Here is a 23218-nt window from a genome sequence, read left to right on the forward strand (position 1 = left end):
GCGTCGCTTTTCTATGAAACAGAGTCGCTGGTCATGGCTCCCCACAGCTGGGCAAGTGGCGCGAGTCCACTGACCAGCAGCACCAGCAGCCTGGCCGCCACTGTCACTGTCCCAGAGCCCCAAATGCCCCTGTGCTGTGACGAGTGGCGTGGCCGGCGGGCACTGCCCTCCCAGACTGTGCCCGGCCCACATTTACTGTCTGCTCCAAGTTGGTGCGTGTCACCCGACTTGACTTGGTTCGAAGCATTCCTGTCATTTCTTTAGTGCACTTTGAAATAAAACCAATTAAAAAAAAAAAATCTCTTTCTTGGATCCAGAATCTCGGGCACCTACAACTTCATTCACCACATGTGTTTGTGCCCGAGGGAGCCAAAGGGCCGTGAGGAGGGCGAGCCTGCCGGTGCTCCGACCGCCACGGCGGGAAGACGGGCAGCTACGTTCGTGACCGCGGTGCCCACCGGCAGGGACGCTGCCCGCATCTGTTCCGCGAGGCCCCTGCTGGCGTTCTGGATACACCGGAGCACGGAGACACAGCCCTGAGCCTGGCAGCCAGGCCGGCGGCGGCTCTCGGTGCAGGGTTTTGCTGCCAGATCCCCTGTATTTCCCGTTGAGGTGTGCGGGTAGACTGCGCATAAGTAGGACGTTGGCGTTAAGACGGATAACGGAAGTGGTACCCACATACGAAGGTGGCCGACTTCGGTCTGCGTGTATGTGAACTTGGTGGGCTGCCGAGGCAGAGAAAACATCCTATAAGGCGGCCCGGAAAAAGCCCATGAAGAGCGGCGTGCCTGCCACACCCATGGCAGTTCCGAGTGGCATGCCGCCGCTCTTGGGGAAAGGGTGAGCTCCCTACAGCCCTGACCGGGCACCAGATTTAAAACCACAGGGCTTCTTATCAGCTGATAATGGAAGCAAAGACAGCCTGAAGACAGGAAGGGACGATAAGCTGATGTCCGTCTGTGGCTGGATTTGCTTTTGATCCAAGGGAAGCACAGCTCGGCTGCCAGGCCTGCTGGGAAAGACCAGGAAATCTGCAGGCCCAGGAACACATGGTTTCCCGGGATTCCCGCCCGCCCCCTCCCCCTGCCCACTCCCCCAGCGTATTCGCAGCCCCACATCTTGCTTGTATAGTTCATGTTGGCTGCATAAAAAACTGCTCAGCCAAGTAGGGTCTTTGCTTTCCTTAGAGAAGTGCAGTGCATGCCCTGGTCCCCATCACTAGGCCTTCCTCTCCCACCCCGCAAGCCTCTCTGGTCTCGGGGAGGTTCTGCCAGGCCTCCCCGACCCATTCCTGCTCCCAGAGCCCAGCTTCTCCAGCTGTGTCACGTAGCTGTCATCCTGAAGCACGTGTGTTCGAGCCTCCCCTTTCCTGGGTTCCACATCTGGGTCCTGCGGCTGCTGCTTCCTCAAGAAGGGGTGTTGTCGGTCAAGGTTTCCGACACAGTAGCTGGTTGGAAAACACTTATATTCTACCTTCACCTTGGCTGATGGGACAGTATGACCAGATCACGGATTCTAATTGTGGTCTCTTCAGTCCTCCTGCTGGAAACGCCATATCGTCATTTCCCCCAGCACAGCCACCGAGAGGGTGTGTGCCCCCTGGTTCCCGTGTGTCCTCACGAGTCTGTGCGTGTGTTTCCGACCACAGGAAGCCTGTATGGTCCTTGGACGTCCCCGCGGTTGGCCTTGTGCACGTGCACCTTCCCGTCCCAGATATGTCCTCTTGGTCCTGGCAGATGACCTATCTCCCACCTTCGGGAACCCATCCTCTCCATTTTCTTTCTTCTAACTTACAAATTGAATGTTGCCCTGCCTAGACTGGTCCTCTGATTTTCTTACTGTCTATGCTTTGTTTCTGAAAAATACTCTTAATTTTGTCTTCTAGCAGAATTATTTTATTTAGATTATGATAGTGTCCAAGGGCTTTTTATAGTTCCTTTGTCCTTATTTTCTTTCTTAAAGAAATGCACACACAGAGTTTTTTAAAAAGGGGTTTCAGATTCCCAGCAAAACTGAGGGGATGGTTCAGTGGGCTTCCATATGCCCCATATTCCCCCCATCAGCATCCCCCCGCAGAGGGTACTGCCACCCCAGCTGATGAGCCCACAGGGACACATGACCCAAAGGCCACAGTTTACATTAGGGTTCGCTCTTAGTTACTTCAGTGGGTTTGGAACAATGTATAGTGATGGGTGTCCACGTACACGGTATCTCCACTACCCGGAAAAAGCCACGGCTCCACCTCGTCCCTCCTTCCCCTCCACCCTGCCTGGCATCCGCTCGTCTTTTCACGGTCTTCGTAGTTTCGTCCCTCAGAAAGGAGGTCATCTGGTCGGAATCTCACTGTACGTGGACTTCTCACATGGGCTTTGGTCGCTCAGGGACAAGTATGTGAGTGTCCTGTCTCTCCCTGGCTTGATGGCTTCCTCTTTAGCGCTAATATCTGACTGCAGGTGCGGGTGATCCGGCTGCTCAAGAGTGTCTCGCTGGCCGCCCAGCGCTGGCAGCTGTGAGTGGAGCTGCTAGAAACATCCACGTGCAGGTGTCTGTGTGGACCTACGTGGACCAAAGTCTTCAAGCCCTGTGTGTTCTGGGGGGAGTTTTACAGTTTTGGGTCTCCTGTTTGAGTTGACGTTTGTGTATGAGGGAAGGTCAGGGGTCCATTTTCATTCTCCTGCATGAAGATCTCCCATTTTCCCAACTCATTTGTTGAAAAGACTGTCCTCTCCCCTTCGTGTTTCTGGTACCCTCTGTCAAAGCTCAGTTGGCCACAGATGCCCGGGCTTATTTCTGGGCTCTCCATTCTGTTCCATTGGTCTCTGTCTCTATGCTGGTACCGTACTTTTTGGATTCCTGTGGCTTCAAAATCTATTTTGAAATCAGGAAGTGTGATCTTCAGCTTTATTCTTCGCTTTCATGATTGGTGGGCTAGTTTTAGTCGTCTGTGGTTCTCTGTGAGTTTTAGAATTGTTTTTCTGGTTCTGCAAAGAATGGCACTGGGACTCTGATGGGGGTCACATTGGCTCTATAGATGGTTGTGGGTGGTGTGGGCATATTAGTAATACTTCTTCCGATCCATGAACATGGGATGCCTTTCCATTTGTGTCTTTGATTTCTTTTATCAGTGTTGTTGGAGTTTATACAAGTTTTCCACTCCCTTTGTTTATTCCTAAGTATTTTATCTTTTTGAAGTAAATGGGATCGTTTTCCTAATTTCCTTTTGAGGTAGTTTGTCATTAGTGTATAGACAAATGACTGAGTTTTGTATGTTGATTTTATATCCTGCGACTTTTATTATTACATTCATTAGTTTTAACAGTGTATTTATTTATTTTGGTTTGTTTTGGGGGTAATCTTTATAGAGTTTTTGATATATAAGATCGTGTCATCTGCAGACAGGCATGGTTTTCTCTCTTCCTTTCCAGTTTGGATGTGTTTTACTTTTTTGTGGTTAAGTGCTCTGGTTAGGACTTCCGGTACTGTGCTGAACGAAAGGAGTGAAAGTAAAAGGCATCCGTGTCTTGTTTTGTATTTTTACTGCTGAGTGTGATGTTAGCTGTGGGCTTTTCAGACATGATCTTTTTATGTTGAGGTACTTTCTATTTGTAGTTGAGAGCTTCATTTGTTGTTATTTTTAAGCATGAAAGAGTGTTGAGTTTTGTCAGACATCTTTTGTCTGTTGACATGATCGTGTGAATTTTATGCTTTATTCTGCTAATGCAGATGAATCACATGAGTTGACTTTTGTTTGTTGAACCATCCTTGTAGTCAGGGGGAAAATACCACTTGGTCACAGTGTATGTTTCTTTTAATGTGCTGTTGGATTTGGTTTGCTATTGTTTTGTTGAAGACTTTTCTATCTGTTTTCATAAGGGACATTGGGCTGTAGTTTTCCTGTAGTATCTGTGTCTGGCTTTGGAGTCAGGATAATGCTATCCTCAGAGAATGAGTTTAGAAATGTCTCCTCTTAAATTTTCTGGAAGAGTTTGAGAAGGACTGGCACCAATTCTTCCCTTAATGTTTGGTAGAGTTCACCAGTGAAGCTGTCTAGTCGTGGACTTCTATTTGTTGGGGGGGGGGGGTTTGATTACTGATTCAATTTCAGTATTAGTTATAGGTCTGTGAAGACTTAATAAAATCAGAAATGAAGGAGTAGACATTAAAACCAACGCCACAGGAAAAAAATGGCTATAGGAGACTACTGCAAACAGTCCTGTGCCAACAAAGGGGAGAGCTTAGAGAGGATGCACTCCTAGAAATGCACAACCTACCAAGACTGAATCACAAAGAAAAAGCTCACCACTTAGGAGGAATGATTCCACCTGCACGAGGGCCGTGGGAGCCCCCCCCCAACTCCACCCATTGGGCACAGCTAACGTCCTGCAGGAGTGTCCTGGGGGTCAGGCGTGTTAGTGGCAGGTCTTTATCTTGAGGAAGGATTTTACTGGGAGGAGGGACTTGAGACCACCAACAGATTAGGAAGCAAAATTCAAACTAAATGAAATGTTTAGATTTCACTATCCTTCCTTTTATTGCATCCCCTCATTTCGATTGTCATCCTTGAGAACGTCATAACGAACGCGCTAGGAAGGAGGAAACAAAGGCTCCTACCAGCCAAGACCAAGGAGACCATTTGCTGACAATTTCTCCAAAATAGGCACGTTCACAAGCCTGTTGCAAGACGCATGAACCTCCAAGAGCTTTAAATGAATGGGGCCACAGGCGCGTTGGCAAGCATGCAGGTCTGAGGTGAACGTGGTCACTGCCTGTCTTCCAAGTAACACAAACACAGCAACCATGTAAGCCCAGACAACCGCAGAGACCCGCAGGGACCTCACTTTGTCCAACTACAGAGACTGGGGATCTCCATTCTCACCCCACCTCCTGTCTCGTGTCCATCCACCCGGATCCTAAAAACACCTTGGTCATGTGCAGCCCCCTCTCCCTGGACCAGGTTTGGCGGCAGAGCTTTGCCCCATGGATGTGATTTTTTTTCAGTTCTGGGACATCCTAAAGGAATGTGACTTTGCAGGCTCATGAGATGGGAGCAAGCAGGTCCAGTTACTTGGGGCCCCAAAGCCCCTCGGGTTCTTCTTAACAGTAGTCCCGCACATGAAAACCTGCAAAACGAACAGCCTCGCAAGGCCTTATTTTTGTAAGGGCATCGCCACGCTATGCGAAGTAATTTCAGCATTTTACAAGTTCTGAACCAGAGCTGCTCACACCGTAATGTACATACACATTTCCTGGCATCCTGGTAAAGGTTAGATCCCGACTCAGCAGGCTTGGGGCTCAGCCTGAGATTTTGGCATCTCTAACCAACTCCTGGTGACACTAACACTACTGGTCCACGGACCCACACTGAGTCGTAAAAGCTAAATGTCAGCCAACATGGGGAGAGTTAATTAACCCCCCGTAGCTCCTCAATGAAAGTATTAACCATTTGACACCGCTGAAATATGGTTGCACAAGTGAAGAAGGCCATCTTCTCCCGTGTCAAGATCACGTATGCATGTACACACACACACACACACACACACACACCCTTGTAAAGTCAGACCAGGAAGAACAGAGAGAAAAGTAAAGCAATTGGACTTGATGAGGTGACGAGCCTTTTGGAGAATTTCAGTTTCAAAGTGGGCAGATGTTTGCGGAATCAGCAATTAAAAGGAAGAAAGTGCTCGATCCCGAAAGCAGACCATTCCTTTGAGCTCTTTATCGTCTACTCTAAAAAGTTCTAAAACTTAATCATTTTGGGAAGAGTTCCTGGCTTACTGAGAAAAGCCTAGAAGCTGATACAGGTCAGGTAGGAGGTGTGGCTGAGGGATGAAGCAGGAAACGACTCAGTCAGTGGAGAATGGTGCCCCCATGGTGTCATCTGGGAGGTGAGAAGCGTTTTCCCGCAGAGCCCCCAGCTGGCTGCTCTCGGACTTGGGTGGTGTCACTCTGGCAAGGCAGGGTGCTCCCTGGTGTTCTGTCTCATCATGACTTTGACCGCTGGCCCCAGCCCAGCCATCCCCCGAGGACAGAAGTCACCCAGCTGTGACGGCACCTTCCTCATCTGAAGGACTGGTTTAGCCCCAGAGGCCTCATCGAATCAGCACAGAGGTTCCCCGGGGACCACTTGAAAGGAAATGGCCCTCTGGGGGCGGAAGCTCTACATGAAGACACGGCATTATTCTGACTTAGCAGTCAGGCTTTGCAGGATGGCACGCCACGTCTGAAATCCCCTCTTCTGACGACCGCCCGGCTCAACACGCCATCTGGCCGCGGGTGGGCACGCCCGTGTGCACAGACGGGGACGCTGTCCCCCTGCAGCCCGGCCATCTTCCTCCGGCCAGAAGAGTTGGCTTGAGCGCTGAGAAAAGCTCCCAGGGCAAGGTTCAACAATGACAGTGACCACCAAGACACCATTTCAGCCCTTCCGGTTCTAAAATGCCTTCTGGCCCATAATCCCATCCCATCTCCCTGGAGCCCTGCGGCAGATAACAGAATGCCCATTTCACAGACCAAAAGACAGGCTCCTACGGTGACCAAAATGCCCCAGTCCTCATGGGGAGGGAAAGAAGAGGACCCCACATGGGCATTCAGGCTAGAATAAAACACTTTTTCTAATCTAGCTCCTCCTCTGTTTTTATTTTTCTAATTACTGAGTTTAAAAAGTAATTTCAAAAAGCCCTTTTGAGTAAATAGGTCCAAAACGGTAACACAAATTGCAACCTTCACTGAGGTTATTTCAATGAAATATTTTTAGTTGCGTTTGCACTGCAAATATATCCTGAAAACTTCACTGCTGTTTCCAGGCTAAGTCATGTCCCCCTGGGCGCGGGAGCAAGGCCTGTCCATGTCCTTGTGACCCCTTCCCTCCAGGGAAGCCTTTGTGCTGGTCTTTACACCTGTGCCGGTGCAGGGCCCAACCTGGAATTTCGGCTCCATTCTGACATTCAGACCCTGATTTTTCAGTGTCTGGGATGTGTGTGTCCACAGCTTCATCCTCCCTGGCTCAGACTCTAAAAGCCTGCATATCTTTTCTCCATGACCTTTAATGCAAATCCTGGGGGAAGGAGGGGACAGCTGGGTCAGTGGCCAGGACCTGCCTACCACAGCCTCCGTCAAAGCCTGGAGAAGCCAGCTGCTGAGAAAGGGAGGGAACTGGGGTCCTGGGGGGTCCCAGAGGATGACCAGGAGAGGCTGCTTTGCAGCCCACAAGTGGCACAAAATGACCATTTTATGTTTAATGTTAACAGCAGTTTAATAAAAACATAAGAAGCGGGCTGAGCTCCCAACTCACCTGCTCCTCCAGAAGCAGCTCACAGGACTCCAGGAGGACCAACTTCTTCTGCCCACAGGCTCACATACGTCACCTTGGTGGCCAGGGTCCTGCACAAGTGGGCGACCCAAGGGTAGGGAAGCTGAAAAGGAAAGCAGCTGGCGTTGGCCCTCAGCCTGGCATCGGCGTAATGTCCACCAGAGGGCGCCACCAGACAGCAGATGTCCACACAGGGCTCCCCTATAGACACTCCCCGCCAGGGCTCATCCCCAGCAGACATGGATACAAGAAATTAAATTATATACTGCGATTCATGCTATAAATGAACAGCAGCAGGAGAGGGAAGACCAGGGTGGACTTCTCGGAGAATGAGGACTCAGGGAAGGGCCCTGAGGGAGAGAACAGCCATCCAGGTGGGGGCGATAGCACATGCAAAGGCCCTGGGGCAAGGAAGGGCTGGCTGGTGTTGACTTTTGCCTAACATCAAACTGGAAGTGGAGCTGCTTAAAACAAGAGAACGCTGGGGCGGGAGAAGGGGGCAGAGCTCACGCGGCCCAGCCGCTGGGCTCGGAGAAGGCGCCGAGCGTGCTAACACGTGCATACACCAAGGGTTACCAGCCAGGTGGGACGGAGGCTCATCCAAGTAGGTTTCCTAAAGAACAGGCCAGCTGTCCCCCAGAGCCCAGCAGCAAAGCAGATGGGCTTCTGAAGATCGGGGGCTTCAGACATTCCCCTCCAGTCTGGGGTGTTAGGGGTCCTCAGGTGGGTGGGGGGGAGCAGAGAGGCATTTGCTGTGGGATGTGCCCCGGAGGTGCAGGGGAGCAGGTCCAAGTAGTCGGGAGCGGCCTGTGCATGACCTTTCTCTGGCCTCGGTCAAGGTGAGACCCAGTCCTCTGGGCACAGGGGCAGTGGCTTACTGGATGGCCTTGACAGCTGCCTGGCAAGGGACTACATCCAATCCCCCAGAAAGCTCGGCCATCGGGCGGCCTCCGGGAGCCTCACTCCAAGGTTTGGCTCTGGGAGGCCACGAGATCAGGCTGAAAGAGCGTGTGGGACGTGGCTGCGGTTCCCACCCCTGCCACCTTCCAGCGGCGGGACGTGGGGCGAGCACTTTCTCTCGGTGCCTCGGTGGCCTCAGCTGCGAAATGATGCCGTTGCGGCCCTCGCTGTGCAGACTGCGGGAAGCCTGGGGCTGTGAGCGCGGCAGAGGTGCCCATGCGCTGTGCTGTCTGTCCCTGGGTCAGGGCTTTGCGGCCACCGCACAACCTCACGCCCCACCGGGCAAGCAGCGGGTGCTTGGACTCCACACCCACGTCTTCTGCCCTTTTCTTGGTTTTTCTGGACTAACATAGTGTCCTCAGTTAAGATGGTCTTGCGGGCCTTTTTTTTTTTTTTTTAAACACAAAAACTTAACCAGCTAAACAAAACCAAGTCCATTTATAACAAAGTCCCACCAGAGTAAATGTTTGCAATCCCCCGCAAACTTAAACAGGCTGTGGCTCATGTCTTTAAAAGCCACCAGCGTCTTCATGTTTGTCTGGGCCTTTCTCTGCTGGGAGGTACTTTTCCATCTGCCCTCCTTTCTCCCGGAGAGCCCGAGGACATGGGGGCGGCCAGCCCAGCGCTGGACCAGGGGTGGGCACTCTGCCTCTGGCTTCGGCAGCGGCTGCAAGCCGGTGGTGTGACCTGGGCGCGGTTCCATGGTGCTGGTAAAACACCCCGTCATCAGTCACTCCCACATACAGATGAGGACAGCTCACCTGCAAATGCAGATTCACAGGCTCCCGGGGCGCATTCCTGCCGGCCACCCCCCTAAACGCACACGTGCCCGTTTCAATCCCCCTCTCTCTTTTTTCCAGTGAGCTCTATGCCCATCATGGGGCTTAAACCCACAACCCCAAGATCAAGAGTCACACTCCAACTGAGCCAGCCGGGCGTGCCCTATTTTCCTTTTTCAACAACCTATTGAAGAGAAATTCACATAACCTAAAATTCAGCACTTTCAAGCAAACAGCTGAGGGGTACTTTGGGCCTTGAGAGTGTCGAGCACCCACCCTGAGAACCCCCCGTACCCGTGAGCTGTCCCTCCCCGCTTCCCCTCCCCTGGCAACCACCTGTCTACTTCGCCTCTAGGATCAGCCTCTGCGGGCCTTTCTCACAGCCCGGATCACACAAGCGAGCTGCCTTCCTCGCTGAGCCTGTCTTCAGGGCTCCTCGGGGTCGCAGCCTGGATCCGAGCTCTCTTCCTTTTCCCGGCCCGTGTGCACACGTTACACGCACACAGCGCAGTTACGCACAGCAGCCCCTGGGAGCCCAGCCCGTTTGCCCCTCTGGATCCCCCTCTGACCCCCCCGGAGACTTGCTGGCTCACTGCAACCCCGGGGGCCCCTTGGATCAGCAGCCAGGATCCTCTCAGGGGCACAGCCGCAGACCTCAGTCCCTCAGACCGAGGGATCCGTGAAGCGGTTTCTTGGCTGGTCCGGGCCCTGGGCATCGCTCACACCTGCGCATACACACACACACGTGTGCACACACATTTGTCAGTGGCATCGTGGCCACACAATGTGTGCCAGGCACTGTGCTCGCTCTCACGCGTCCACACAGAGCTCCATCCCATTCCCTGCTGCACACGCAACCAGTGCACGGCTGCTGTCAGGCGAGGCCCCCTGGGCCCCTAGGCGCTGTGACCCTCAGGGGTGGGCCAGCCCCACCAGCACCCGCACCCCCAGCCTGGAAAGGGAGGTCAGAGACGGCCTCTGGTTTCCTGGCCTACGACTTCCCAGAGCCAACACCTGACAGCGCTGGCGGCCCTGGGGCCCCATGGACACAAGGGAGATGCCTGGTAATCAAATGAACGAAAAAGTGAACAGCTACTTATCACTCATTGTTTAAGGCCTAGATCAGATGCCGCCTCCTCCAGGAAGCCTTCCCAGAGTCTCGGCTCTTCCTTGAGGCCCAGGGGCTGTATGCACAGCACAGCACAGAAACTCATTGGTTGTAGCCGATAGCACTGTGTCGGCAGCCATCACGCAGGCCTCCATTCCTCCTGGTACCTCCAGGAGTGGGCAGGACCACACAGGGAGGTGAACGGCGAGCCCACAATGCCTGGCATGCGGCCAGGGATGAACAGACAGCAGGAGTCACCGCTGCCATCATCAACACCGCATCTGAGCACACCTAACAATCTGTTTCTACCCAGCTCTGCTGTCACACCCATTTTGCAGATGGGAAGCTGAGGTTCTAAACGGTCCACATCTTACCCGAGGCCACACAGCTCCTAAATGTGGGAGCTGGGTGGCTCCAGGTTGACCTGCCCTGGACCTTGCTTCCACCCTCCTGTTGGGGCCAGAGGGGACACACAGGAGCAGAGTGCGCTGGGGAGCCCGGGAGGGGGGGCTGAGGCTCGGGGAAATGGGAGACGTGGCCTATGTCCTGCCACTCTCAGAGACACCGGCAGGGAGGGTGGACGAGGGGGAGACATGATCCTGAGGCACGGTCCCATCTGCACACACAGGCCCTTGGTCAGTGGGAGGGAAGAGACTCCCCAAAGCAGAGGGCTCGCCCCCCCCCCCCCCCCGCCCCAGGCCAGGACTGCCATGTTGGCCACAAAGCCCAGGTTAGGATCCGCCCCCTTTCCCCTCTCCCTTGGAGAGAGGGTGGGAGACCCACGTTCTCTCAGGGGAGACCCTGAAGATGTCAAGGGCTGGCGAGTTGGGGGCCCACGTACTCGCACGGGCCCCCCACCGATTACAGGCAGTCTTGCCCCTCCCCCGCCCCGGCTTCCTCCTTGCCTTCCAAACAGGATTCTGTTGTTCCCAGGCTGGTTCCAGGTTCTAGGCAGGACTGGGGGGAGATGGAGGGAGCCAGGACCTACCGGGGCAGGAGAACACAAGTGAGGGCTCTCCCCCTTGTTGCGGAGAATCTAGATCTTAGAGGAAGGGACAAGGAAACAAGCAAAACTGGGGGCAGGAAGCTCATCTTCATCAGAAAGCAGGGCTGAGGCTGGGAGGGGGCGAGAGGCAAACACAAAAGCCAGATTTGGGGGGTGAGGTCTGGAGTGAATGAGGGAGGCATCCCGGGTCGCAGCAAGATTTGGGAAATAAAACTGTGGGTGAAGCAGATGCCTTTCATGTTTTAGGGAATTGCAAGTAAAAATCCAGAGTCTCTCCCCGGTGGGTCCTTGGATGGCCCTTCCCTGCAGCTCTCTCTGGACCGTGCTGTCTGGAAACGTGGCTCATAGTAGGGCTACACCCGCAAAGCCCATCTCACGACAAGGAAATAATTTAATCCTCATCACGACTCAGAGAGGCCGGGGCTGTCATTATCCCACATCAAAGATGACAGAACGGAGGCACGAAGAGGTCATGTGAGTTGCCCAAGGTCACGGAGCCAGAAAGGGGCCACGCCGGGACAAATCCGGGGTTCTCCTGCCTCCAAGTCCCGACCTCTTTTCTCTACCCAGCTCTGCCCCCAGGGAAGGGTTCAATGACACTGAATCGTCTCTTTTTCAGAGTTTAGTATTTTGGGCCAAATCTGAGTGAGGTTTGCTGTTTCCCCTGAAAAGCCTGGCCTGACCTCAGAGCACCACGGCCGGGTCCCTGGCAAGAGTCATCTGCTGGCGGGGATGGGCTAGTGGGCAGGCTGCTGTGGACTCGAGTCAACAGAAACTGAGATAACCCAATAAAAGCTCTTATTTACCTCTGTGGCCAAAACACACAGGACAGTTTAAAGGTGTCCAGCAGGCGAATGCCCACTGCGGGCACGGAGGTGGGCTCCTCCGGTCTCTGCCAGTGGAAGGTCAAATCCGTACAACTTTTTGGAGGGCAACTCGACACTACGAATCCAATGTCTTTAAAAATACAACGTCTTTGACTCAGCCGCTCCACTTCTAGGAACATAGCCGAAGGAAATAATCCCGCACAGCGTAATTGTTCTCATTCCCACGGGGACGGAGCTCAGACGGAGGGTCCGGTGCGTCAACGGAGAGCGCGTCTGATCACTTACTGGAAGGTGCCCTTCCACAGGCTGATTTTGTTTCCCCCCAACATGGAAGAGCATTTTGGCTATTTTTAAAGACCAACACCTAACTATGCATATAAATTTCTATTGATTTCACGGCCTGGCTTCCAATTCCAAAAGCAACAGGATTTTCAGGCTGGAGAGGACCTTCCTGCTTTTCAAATGCAACATTTCCCAAAGGGTATCCCATAAGAGGTTCAACGAGAGATGGCAATGAATGCTTCTGCGTTTGAATGCGTTCGGGAAAATGGAACGTGCTCTTCCCTGCAGGACTTCTCAGGGCCTTTGCTATATGGCAGGCCATTCCAGGTCTCACCAGGCAGATGGAGGGTGTGGTGGGTTTCTGCGCCATGTTTGGCCACTGCATTCCTTTTCTGGGGCTGCTGTAACAAAGAATCAAGACCTGGGTAGCAAAAAATAAAACACATCTTTTCTTAGTTCCGGCGGCTGGAGGCCCAGGAGCAAGGTGTGAGCAGAGCCAAACTCCCTCTGACAGCTCGGGGAGAGGATCCTACCTTGCTCTTCCGATCCTTGGTGGCCCCAGGTGTCCCTTGGCTGCCTTTGCACGCTCGTCTGCCCTCCGTGTCTGTGTCCAAATTCCCTCTCTTATGAGGACCGCAGTCATCACGCCCACCCGCTCTAGTAAGACCTCATCTAAACTTGACCTCTGCCAAGATTCTATTTCCAAACAGACACACACACACACACACACACACACACACACACACACAGGTTCCAGATGGACGTGAATCATAGGGGACACTGTTCACCCCAGCACAGATGGAAAGCCCTCGAAGGCTTCTAAGTGGGGCAGACACGGGAGCATCCCTCCGCCTGCCACACTGGGCCAGATTGCAGAGGAAGGACGGGCGCAGGGTCAGCAGCAAGGAGCTCCCTGCAAGGTCTGGGCAAGAGGCGCATGGCTCAGGCCATGTGGAGGAATGCAGGTAGGGGCGGGTGCCTGGCCTTGGGCTGCTGCATTTTGAAAGTGAACTAACAGGTAGTGACCCAGCATTTGAATGTGTGCCTCAAGGAAATCCAGGGATCTGAGCCTGAGAAACTGGAATGACAGAGGTGCCATCCATGGGGAGAGCCAGCTGTGACCAGACAGAGTTCCAGGAAGCATGGTGTGCACCAGCAAGGAAGGACAGGGCCCCCAGTGTAGCTGAGAGCTACGTATTGAGCTGACCCCATCAACCCCAGCAACGGTCTGCTTGGCTTTCCAGAGAGTTCCGACTCCCTGATGGTCCACAACACCCTTTGTACACTGGCCTCAATGCCCCGTCCCCCCGCCGCGAGTCATCTCCAATGTCCTGCCCCAAGGGCCCACGCTTCTCCCAACGTTCTGTGACCGACCACATGCCGTGCAGGACACACTTGCCCCTTGTCACCATGGGAGGCTGAAAATACTGGGACCTTGAGGGAGCCGCTCCTCCTCTCGGGGCCCTGGTGTCCTCTTCTGAGATAAGGGGTTCCAGGGCTCGAAGGGGCCCATTTGGCGGTGGCCCCCGCCCCCGTGGCTCTGCAGGAACAGCGCCCTGCCCGCATGCACGACGCCCATGCGCCTTCCCAGCAGCCAGTGTGTGGGCGGCGTGTTTGATGGAGGGAAGGCTGGACCTGGTCTGACCCTCCCTGGGGTGGGCGCCTGTGGGTGCTCGAGCAGACAACAGGGCCTGCACAGTGCAGGCGAGGTCACCTGGGTGGGGAGACTCCTGTGGCTTCTGGTGGCTTTCGGTGGCCATGCGGCTTGGGCTGGGCTGCCCAGCAGGGCTCGCGGGAGTCCGGCGGCCACAACCTCAGGCCTGGAGCCTGCTTCTGTTTCGGCAGGGCTCTGGGTGGTTTGCACCCATGGAAACGGGTCGTGCTGCCCAGGCTGGAGTCCCCTCCCAAGCTCTCCACGAAGCCGGTCCCAGAGCCAGGCAACTGTCCTAATTTGAGCTCTGAAATTTCTTGTAGACCTCTCCCTTCTGCCGGGAATTCGGAGGACTTGGTCCAACATCTGGGCAGGCAGGAGGCTGACCTGGTTCCATGCACTGGACTGGCAGGGCGGCGAGAGACATGGCAGGGAGGTGTGGAGCGACTGCGTAGGCAGCACTTGGAGCCTCAGTTTTTCCATCTGCGAGATGGGCGATCTCTAGCTGCCTTCCCTGCACCAAAGGACAGCTTAACCCCCAACAGCAAAGAAAGCTCACAGGCTGTGAAGAGAGGCCAGCCCCTGAATCCCGACATGCTCCACTGTGGGGACGCCGGCCCATTCACTCGGGTTCCCACAGAGCGCTGAGTGTGGGAAACAGGTGACAGGGGCCGTGAATATGTGTGTGTCCTGGGCCCGATGTGACAAAGTGCTACAGACTGGGAGCTCAGCACAGCAGACCTGTAGTTCTGGAGACTGGGAGTCTAAGGTCAAGGTGTGGGCGGGCCATGGTCTCTCCCAAGAACCTTTGCCTGCCGTCCTGGTTCTGGGGCCACCAGCAATCTTGGTGTCCCTTGGCTTACAGACCTGTCCCTCCAACCTCCGTCTCATCACCACATGGCCTTCTCCTGGGTGTCCAAGTTCCTCCCTTCTCATAAGGACCCCCGTCACCGGCTTCAGGCCCACCATCATCCAGCATGACCCCGTTAAACTTGACATTGGCAAAGACCCTATTTCCAAACAAGGTCAGTCACAGCTTTGGGGGTAATGGACCTTTTCACAGGGTGGGCAGCAAGAGTGAGAATTCGTGGCAGAGAGAAATCAACACCTTTGCCTGTTGGGTGGTAGAAGGACTTAACCTTGTCATAAGGGCCCCGTGGCACTTCCCAGGCACATGCACAGAACCCACAGCAGCCGCCACCCCGACCAGTCCTCTGGACAGGGACTGGGGACCGAGCTGGCTCACAGGCTCCTGGGAGGCTGGCTCTGCAGGGGAATGCTTCCCAAGCCTGTCAACATACTTCCCAGAGAGGTGTGAGGACCTGCCCGAGGTCACACAGCCATCAGTCAGGGCCTGTGGGGGAGGGGCAGGGGCACTGCCTCCCGTTCTGCCAGTGGGAGACTCGCAGCCTTTGCCCACCGAGACGGCCTCCATCGGGGAGCTCTCCGCACAGGGGAAGCCAGGGTGGGCTTGATAAGGGCGCCCCAGTGGCCGTCAGGAAGCAAGGCTCACCGGAGCATGCCCATCCTCCCTGCGAGCCGCCGGACGCTCCAGGCCACTGGACTCAGCCAAGGGTTCTGTCCCCAGCAGGCCTCTAGGGGGTCCCATCATGTCACGGAGCCTCAGCTTCCAGAGCCAAGACGGGATCACAAGTTCAGTGTCATTGGGAGTCGGGAGCACTCGGGATTCCCTCCCAGCAGCACCGGCACAGGGCAGGTGCCCGAGACGGGCGGCATTTCCGATTTCTATCACAGCTGGACTCAATTTCCACAAACTCACCAGTTTAAAAAGCACAGATTAGTAAATCTTCAGCCTAGAGGTTAGAAGGGCAACATAGGTGTCCCTGGGCTCAGTCAAGGTGTCAGTGGGGCTGAGTTCCCTCTGGGGGTTCTGGGGGACAGTCTACTCCTTGCCCATCCGGCTTCTAGAGGCGGTATTCCTGGGCTCACGCCCCCCCAGAGCTCAGAGCCAGCAACACTGTCTCTGTGAGCCTTGCCCTTCCTCTGATCACAGCTGGAAAAGTTGAGCCCATCTGGGCAACTGGGGACACCCTCCGTACCACAACGCCCCGAACTCAATCCCAGCTGCAAAGTCCCTTTTGCCGAGCAAGGTCACATATGCACAGGTTCCGGGAATTAGGACAAGGATGTCCCTAAGGGGCAGGGGTGGGGTGTTGGTTTGCTGACCACAGGTGAGTGGCATTGAATTCCATCAAGCAAGGGAAGCCTGGCCTGGTCTCTGGCAGTTCTTTTTGGACCAAGAGGATTCCATTCCAGAACCATTTCCCATCCAGAACCATTTCCCATCCTTCTGCTGTTTTTGACTCTCTTCAAAGAGGTACTGTCTAGCCAAGGAGACTGGGGCAGGGCTGCCAAAACTTCGCTTCAAAATAAACCCTACTAGGAAATTTCCATGAGATTGGACCCTTTTCTTCCCCCAGAGCCCTGCCTGGAATCCCAGACCCAGCCGGGCTTCTTATGGAGGTCAGCTTCCATAAGGTCAGCCTTCCAGCTCTCCCAGATGGGGCTTGCGTTGTGGTTGTGGTGGTGGTGGTGTTTCTTTTCTTTTGCTAGTTAGTCTCCCCCCGCCCAACCCTGAGCTAAATGGCCCCAGGTCTATGGTCATGCAGGCAAAGCGAACCTGACTCAGGACATCACTGACCTGGAAAGGGTTCGCCAGCCCTCCTCCTCAGCAGGGCCTCGGCCATCCCCACTTAAATTCTACAGGGGTCTGTCCTCTGGTTGGGTGGGGGGGGTGCTCCGCCATCTCGCAAGCCCTGCACATTTGCAGGGAGACTATCTTATGCCAACACGGATGCAGGCAGACACATCCCCCCAGCCTAACACCCAGTAGCTTTTGACCTTGATTTACCCAGAAGCACCTGCACACGGGCTCAGGGTCGGATGCTTCCGCACAGAGGAAGGGCACATTTTTGGATTTCAAACAGCTTGTAAGGCCACACGTCATCTCGTGAATTCATCCCCACTGTCCTGATGAGGAAGCAGGCTGGGACAGGGGAGGGGACTGGGTCACAGTCACTTAGCTGCTAAGTGGCAGGGCTGGGGTTTGCAGCCGAGTCTTCTGACTTTAAAAAATCTTTCTAGTTTACGGTGGCAACACGCACTCTCCACTGTGGTAGGAAATACATACGTGGTCTTTGGCCCTGAGACCCGGGTAACTTCCTCATAGGGGTGGGACGGGCGTCTTAGTTTATCCTGAGCAAGACCCCTTCCACCACACCTGAGCCGAGGCCAGTGAGGTGACCCTTGGTGGCCCCTAGGTAGCTTCAGCATGGGGTTGGTGGGCAGTGGAACCAACTGTGTGAGGAGAAGCTTGGAATTTGCAGCCTCATCCCTGACCTCCAGGAAAGGGAGAGGGGCTGGGACGGAGTTAATTACCAGCAGCCCATGACTGAGCCGCTCATCCCGTCTACATAATGGAACCTCTAAGAACATTCTAAATGAGGGGGTTTGGAAAGTTTCTGGTTTGATGAAGGCACTCACGTGCCAGGAGGGTGACACACCTCAAGCGCCAAGGGGACAGACGTTCCTTCTGGACCTCCCCCGACGTACCTCTGCACCTGGCTGTTGGTTTCTCTCCTTTATAATAAACCAGTAACGTAAGGCAGTATTTCCCCGCATGCTGTGAGCTGATACCGCAAATTATCAAACCTGATGGGGCGGGGGGGGACCCTCCATGTGTGGCCACCTCGGACAGAAGTGCAGGCAGTCTGGGGACCCACTGCTTGCACTGGCCTCTCTAGTGGGGGCAGTCTTGTGCATCTAGGCTCACTCCAGGGAGCCTGAGAATTGAAGAAAGTCGTGGGACACCCAGCTGGTGTCCGCAGGGAACTGGAGAATGCCTGGGTGTGGAAAACCCCCACATTTGTGGACTTAGAACCATTAGGAGTGAGACACAGATCTTAGTCGAGTCTATATTCATTTGTGCATTCTCTCATTCAGGGTCTCGTAAGTTCTACAGGTCAGCTGTGTACGTTCCCTGTGCCCCACGGTGCACCGAGGGGAAGGGAAGCCCCAGGACCCTTGCACGCCAGGACCACTGCGGAACTTACAAACAAAAACAGCACAGACTCTGGTTCAACCAGTGTGGGGTGGGCCTATCACCCTGGGGATTTTTTAAATTTCTTTTTAATTTAGGCGTGTGGCAGGCTTCATAACGGTCCCCAAAGATACCAGGTTCTAATCCCGGAAACCTGTAAATGTTTCCTTCTGTGGCAAAGACTTTGCGGATATGACAAAGCCTCTTGAGATGGGTAAGCGGGATCCTGGGTTCTCTGGTGGGCCCTAAAGCACTTGTGTCCCCACAGGGAGGCAGAGGGAGGTGCGCCACACAGAGGGGAAGATGGTGTGACCCCAGAAGCAGAGACAGGGGGATGTAGCCACAAGCAAGGACGTGCCAGCAGCCACCAGAAGCCAGAAGAGACGAGAGCTTTTAGGCCTGACACCTGCATCTCACAATTCTGGCCTCCAGAACTCAGAGACCGTCGATTCTGTTCTTCTACACCCCAAGTTTGCCCTACTGACAACCGCGGTCGCAGCAAATGCCCACGAGGAACAGCTCACACACAGCTCCCATCAGCCACAGCCCGATGGACGGTTATGTGCACGTGCCCCTGCGTGACCCCCTGTAGATCACAACAGAACGTCCCCAGCACCCCAGAAGGCTCCCCAGAAATAACTGCTCTCCCAGCCGCTATCGCAAGGCTTCACTGTGCCCGCTGTAGGGCTTCACACACATGGGACCGGGCGACAATCACAGTTTGCTCATCTAGTTGCCACTGATGGGCACCGGGACCGCCCTCAGTTATCTGTTATTATGGACCAAACGGATAGGAACAGGGGCCTGTGGTCGTCTGTGGGAGTATCTGTCCACCCGCCTCGGGCACATACCTAGGAGGGGACGTGCTGGGTCTGGACCAGTCCATTTCTGTAGCTTCACAGGGGACCCAGATGTGTAATCAGGTGCTGAGAACCACGGCTCCAGGTCAATGCTTCTCAGCTGGGGCCGCCTTTGCTCCCCAGGGGGCACCTGGCCACGTCTAGAGAGTTTCTGGTTATTACAACTCAGACTGGGGGAGTGGATGGTCTCCAGAGGACTGAGGTCGGGAATGCTGCTCAACAAAGCTCCTACCGGACACAGCAGAGCACCCCCCGCCCCACGGCCGTGGATTATATGGCCCCATGGCCAAAAGGCCTCAGAAAGCCTGCTGTGCGCGGAGGAGTCACGACCCCGTGCACGCGTAACCCACCTGCACGAGGCGGCCGCTCCCAGGGCCCTGCTCCTGCTCCGAGAGGTGCGCGGGCGGCCGGTGGCGAGGGTCCACGGGGCGGGGGGACAGAGCAGGCTGCGTGCCCACAACGTGGCGTCCTTCCTGGGGCCTCCCTCCGCTGGCCATTGGCCGGAGCTCCGGGGACAGCCTCCCGCTGCACAGGCGCGCGCAGACGGTTTGCACCCTCGCTCCCGTGTGCCGCAGCTCCCTCCTGGGTCTGGTGGCTCTGCACACACGGAAAGCCCTCCGGGGTGGGGCTGGGGGACCCGCGCGAGCCACGCGGCAGACGCGCGCTCAGTGCGTGGAGGGCGGTCCAGGGGCACGTCCAGGCGGCGTGGCGCAGGGAGAGTCCGAGTGAGAGAGGCGTGGTGACACGGGCCTCGGCAGCGAAGGTCTAACCGGTGGGCTTCCAACCAGCTCCATCTGCCGGGATGGGAGGAGACGCTTATGGCCTTGTCCGGGCACTCTCAGGAGGCCTCTGGGTGAGTGTGGGGCCACCGGCCTCTGTTCACGTCTTCTTCCCCCGGGCCCGCTGGACTACATTTCCCAGCATCCCTTGCAGGCAGGCACCGTCCAGGGCCCGAAGGCCGCGGGTCTTAAACACCTCCCACCCCTGCTCCTCCTTGCTCTGCGCACCCCCTAGGAGCCTGAGGCCGAGGCTGCTGGTGGGTGGCCCAAGCCAAAGACAGGAAGAGCCTGGTCCCTAAGTCCTCCGGTGGAAAGTCACCCACCTAACACCTGCTTTGATCCGCTGAGCCGAAAACAAACTCCAGGTGTGTCAAGTCACCAAAACGCGGGGACTGGCTTTACTTCCGCAGCTTGCGTGTCCTTGTGCCTTGTGCCCCGTGCTTCTCTGAGCAGGGACAGGGCTCCGACGTCACTCCTGGTACAAAGTGACCCCTCACGCCCAAAAGGACTTACAGTGCACAATGAGGACGAGTTTGCAGAAAAACGCACAGGTGCCAAAGACACGCAGGCTGACGTGTAAGTCAGGGCAGCGGAGGCGGTGGCCTCGAGCCTCCGTTTCTCAACCCCGGCAGTCTGGTTGTCGAAACCTGTGGACGGGCATTCAGATGTGCAAACCTGAGTCAATTATTCCTTGCTCTTTTTTTTTTTTTTTTTAATTTTAGCATTTTAGCATTTTTTTTAATTTTAGCATTGGCACGTGATGAAAATCAGATCGGCTCTTCAGAAGTACTTTCTACTCTCACATTTCCGCAAACCTCTTCAAATGGCTCTCAGGCTCCAGAGGCAGTACTTCGGTGGCCTAAGGCCCACCCTGGTGTTCGGTCACTCGTGTTCCATGATTTGAGCCGCGGAACCCTGAACTCAGATACTGCGTTGATCGCTCCCCAGCTAGGCTGTTCTGGGTCCTCAACTGGGGTCAGTTTGCTCCTTGCACTGGTGACCCCTCTACCCGCCCTGCCCCAGGAGTGAACCAATCTGCCTGCTTGGCCATATCCCCCTTTCTCCTCTGGGGCCCACGGGACTTCTGAAGCCCAACACGCCATGCACAAGCCGTAGGAAGCCAGGTTCTTGGGGCAGTCTCCTTCCCGGGACCCCACTCGCGCCCTTTCTCCTCTAGCATCCAGGCCCATGTGGAACCGGTCCTGGGCTGGGGGCTCCAGGACTTCCCCTCCTCTGGATCCCCAGCAGCTGTGTTTCCCAGATGCCTGGTCTGCCGACGGAGGCCAAGGGAGGCACTGGAGGAGAAGCCGGCTGCCCCCTCCTCCCCTGTGGGTCTGGTGGCCTCTTGTGCTTGCTGAACTCAGGTTGAGGCACAGCCCCGTGGCTTCTCAGTGTTCTATGGCCCGCACGGCCAGCTCCCTGAATTCCATGACCTCCGTCAAAGTGCTAAGGGGAGCATGTTTCCCGAGCTGGCCCTGATGGCTACACCGGGCTCCACTTCCCACGGTGCCACCGCACCCGGCCACTCGCCTCATCCGCTCTCCCTTCCAAGGGTTTTTTCCTTCCCTCGGATTGGGACTGAGGCCGGTCCTCCACATGTGGCTCTTCATGGGAGAACACCCAGGTCTGGGAATTCCAGAAACACTATGTACACTTGGGTGCCTGACTTCCAAGAACACTGAGGACATAAGAAAACCTCGAAAAGTTACTTTGAAGCTCAAAGCTGAGTGTGTCTCCTTTTGTGTCTCTTCTTCTCCTCCCCGAGCGATAAGCTGCATTTTGTGGCGGGTTTGCAACAGCAGTAGGGGGGCTGATGAGGGACACCCCAAAAGAAAAGCTCTGAGCTCTTTCAGAATATCCTTCCTCTATAGAAGTGAAACCAGTCGCCAGCGAGCGACAGAAAGTATCCGCAGGAGCAAATTTCCATAGAGACTAGTGACATGTGGCTGCCCCTATGAGCCAGGTTTCTCCGGAAGGACAGAAGATGCTGCTACCTGGGAGGGCAGTGGGGTTTGTGCAGGAGGAAGCCAGGGTCCCTGACCATCCCTTTGGCTCTGTTTAGCTGGGCATGGGCGTTACCTTCTGAAAATGGAGGGGGAAAAACATATCATCACGCTTTCCAAAAAGTCCAGTTGGCTCAAATCATCCTGTCTGAAATACAGGAAAAAAATGAAGACAAACAGCTGCTTAAAGTCTCCAGCTTGAGGCTGTGCTCTGCCAGACCCCTCGCTTGCCGTTTGTGATAAGCATTTGTGGGTTCAGGCAGAAACAGGTCAGAAGTGTGCGAGGGAGGGCGAGAGCAGCAGATGCCAGATTCCCCCGTCTTCTGGCTGCCTAGAGCTTATCGACCTTTGGTGACAGGGAGGATTACAGTTGCCATCATTCTGTCTGCTTACTCGTCTCTGAGCACTCACGGGCATACACTCCTCTGAGGTCTGGGATCAAAGGCTGGAGATGACTAAGGGGACGGTGATCGGGATGGCTCCCTTCCCTGTCTGCAGACAGATCCAGACCGTCCAGGCCAGCCTGACCTGCTGTATGCATCTCTTTCATGCCGTAGTGGCAGGCAGGTCCACTGGTGTCCCCTGGAGAGCGTGGCTTGGTGACATGTCTTGGGAGACTGGCCTCTGCGAGTCGCGTCCACCAGCCATCACAAGACGGACATCTCAGAAGGACCACAAGGAACACTTAGAACCAAACCCTGGCTACAGTTTCTACAGCCCCGGGGCCTGCGGCAAGCATTGAAGAGGCCATTCCTCACAGAGCCAGCAGAGGGCGCTGTCCATTGCCACAACACACTCTCCTTCCGACAACTTCCATGGCTCCCCAGTGCTCTCCGAAGAAAGGCCAGATTCACAGAGCCGGCTTCCTAGGCCACAGATGATGTGACTGCCGGCCTTCCCGGCTTCTCCTCACCCTCCATGCTCTGCTCAGGCAATAAGGGCCGTCTTGCCATTCCTGGGAGAGACAATACCTCCTGTGACCTCCTGTGACCGCAGGGCTTCTGTAACCCCTTCCTCCCCAGCTAGACTGTCTGCGAGCCTTGTTCATGGCAGACTCCCCAGCCCACATGATGCCAGCATGGCCTTGGCCCCTGCTGGAAGGCTGCCTGTGGTGGACATGGGTGCTGGCCACCAAATACTTCTGGATTCCCACCTTCCTGGACCCCTGGGAGGACTCCTTGTCAGAGACGAGCTGTGAGCAGCAGAAGCCTGCCAGGCACGCTCCTCCCGCACGGTGTCACGACAGTCAGGTGACAGCGGCTCCTCTCGCTGACATCCCTGGTGTCGGTGAGGAGCCCACCTCTGCTCGCCTGTGGTGGACCCAGACAATAAGCAAGGAGCAACCCTCAGTGTGTTCAGCCGCCAGGAGTCAGGGTTTACCGGTTAGAAGCCGGTCTGGACGGGTACCCACCTCGGGCCCAGCTGCAGGAGAGCCGGTCAGCGGCCGCACCAAGACGGCCCAGCGCCAGGTCTAGGAATGCTGGATGGCAGTCAAGCAGCAGTTCGTTAAGTAGTAATTAATAAACCAATAGCAGATTTACACGAACATATAACTTTTGTGCTAATGTCACAACATACCAACCGGACTTGTATT

At 55.3% G+C, this 23218-nt stretch overlaps 1 pseudogene; it reads right to left on the bottom strand.

Annotated features, from left to right (window-relative positions):
* LOC125089531 (WAS/WASL-interacting protein family member 1-like) overlaps positions 1 to 22174 on the bottom strand; it is a 38924-nt pseudogene extending 16750 nt beyond the window's left edge.
* Positions 22175 to 23218: the final 1044 nt, after the last annotated feature.

This window comes from Lutra lutra, chromosome 17 (assembly GCF_902655055.1).
Source record: "Lutra lutra chromosome 17, mLutLut1.2, whole genome shotgun sequence".
In the NCBI taxonomy this organism is placed as follows: domain Eukaryota; kingdom Metazoa; phylum Chordata; class Mammalia; order Carnivora; family Mustelidae; genus Lutra; species Lutra lutra.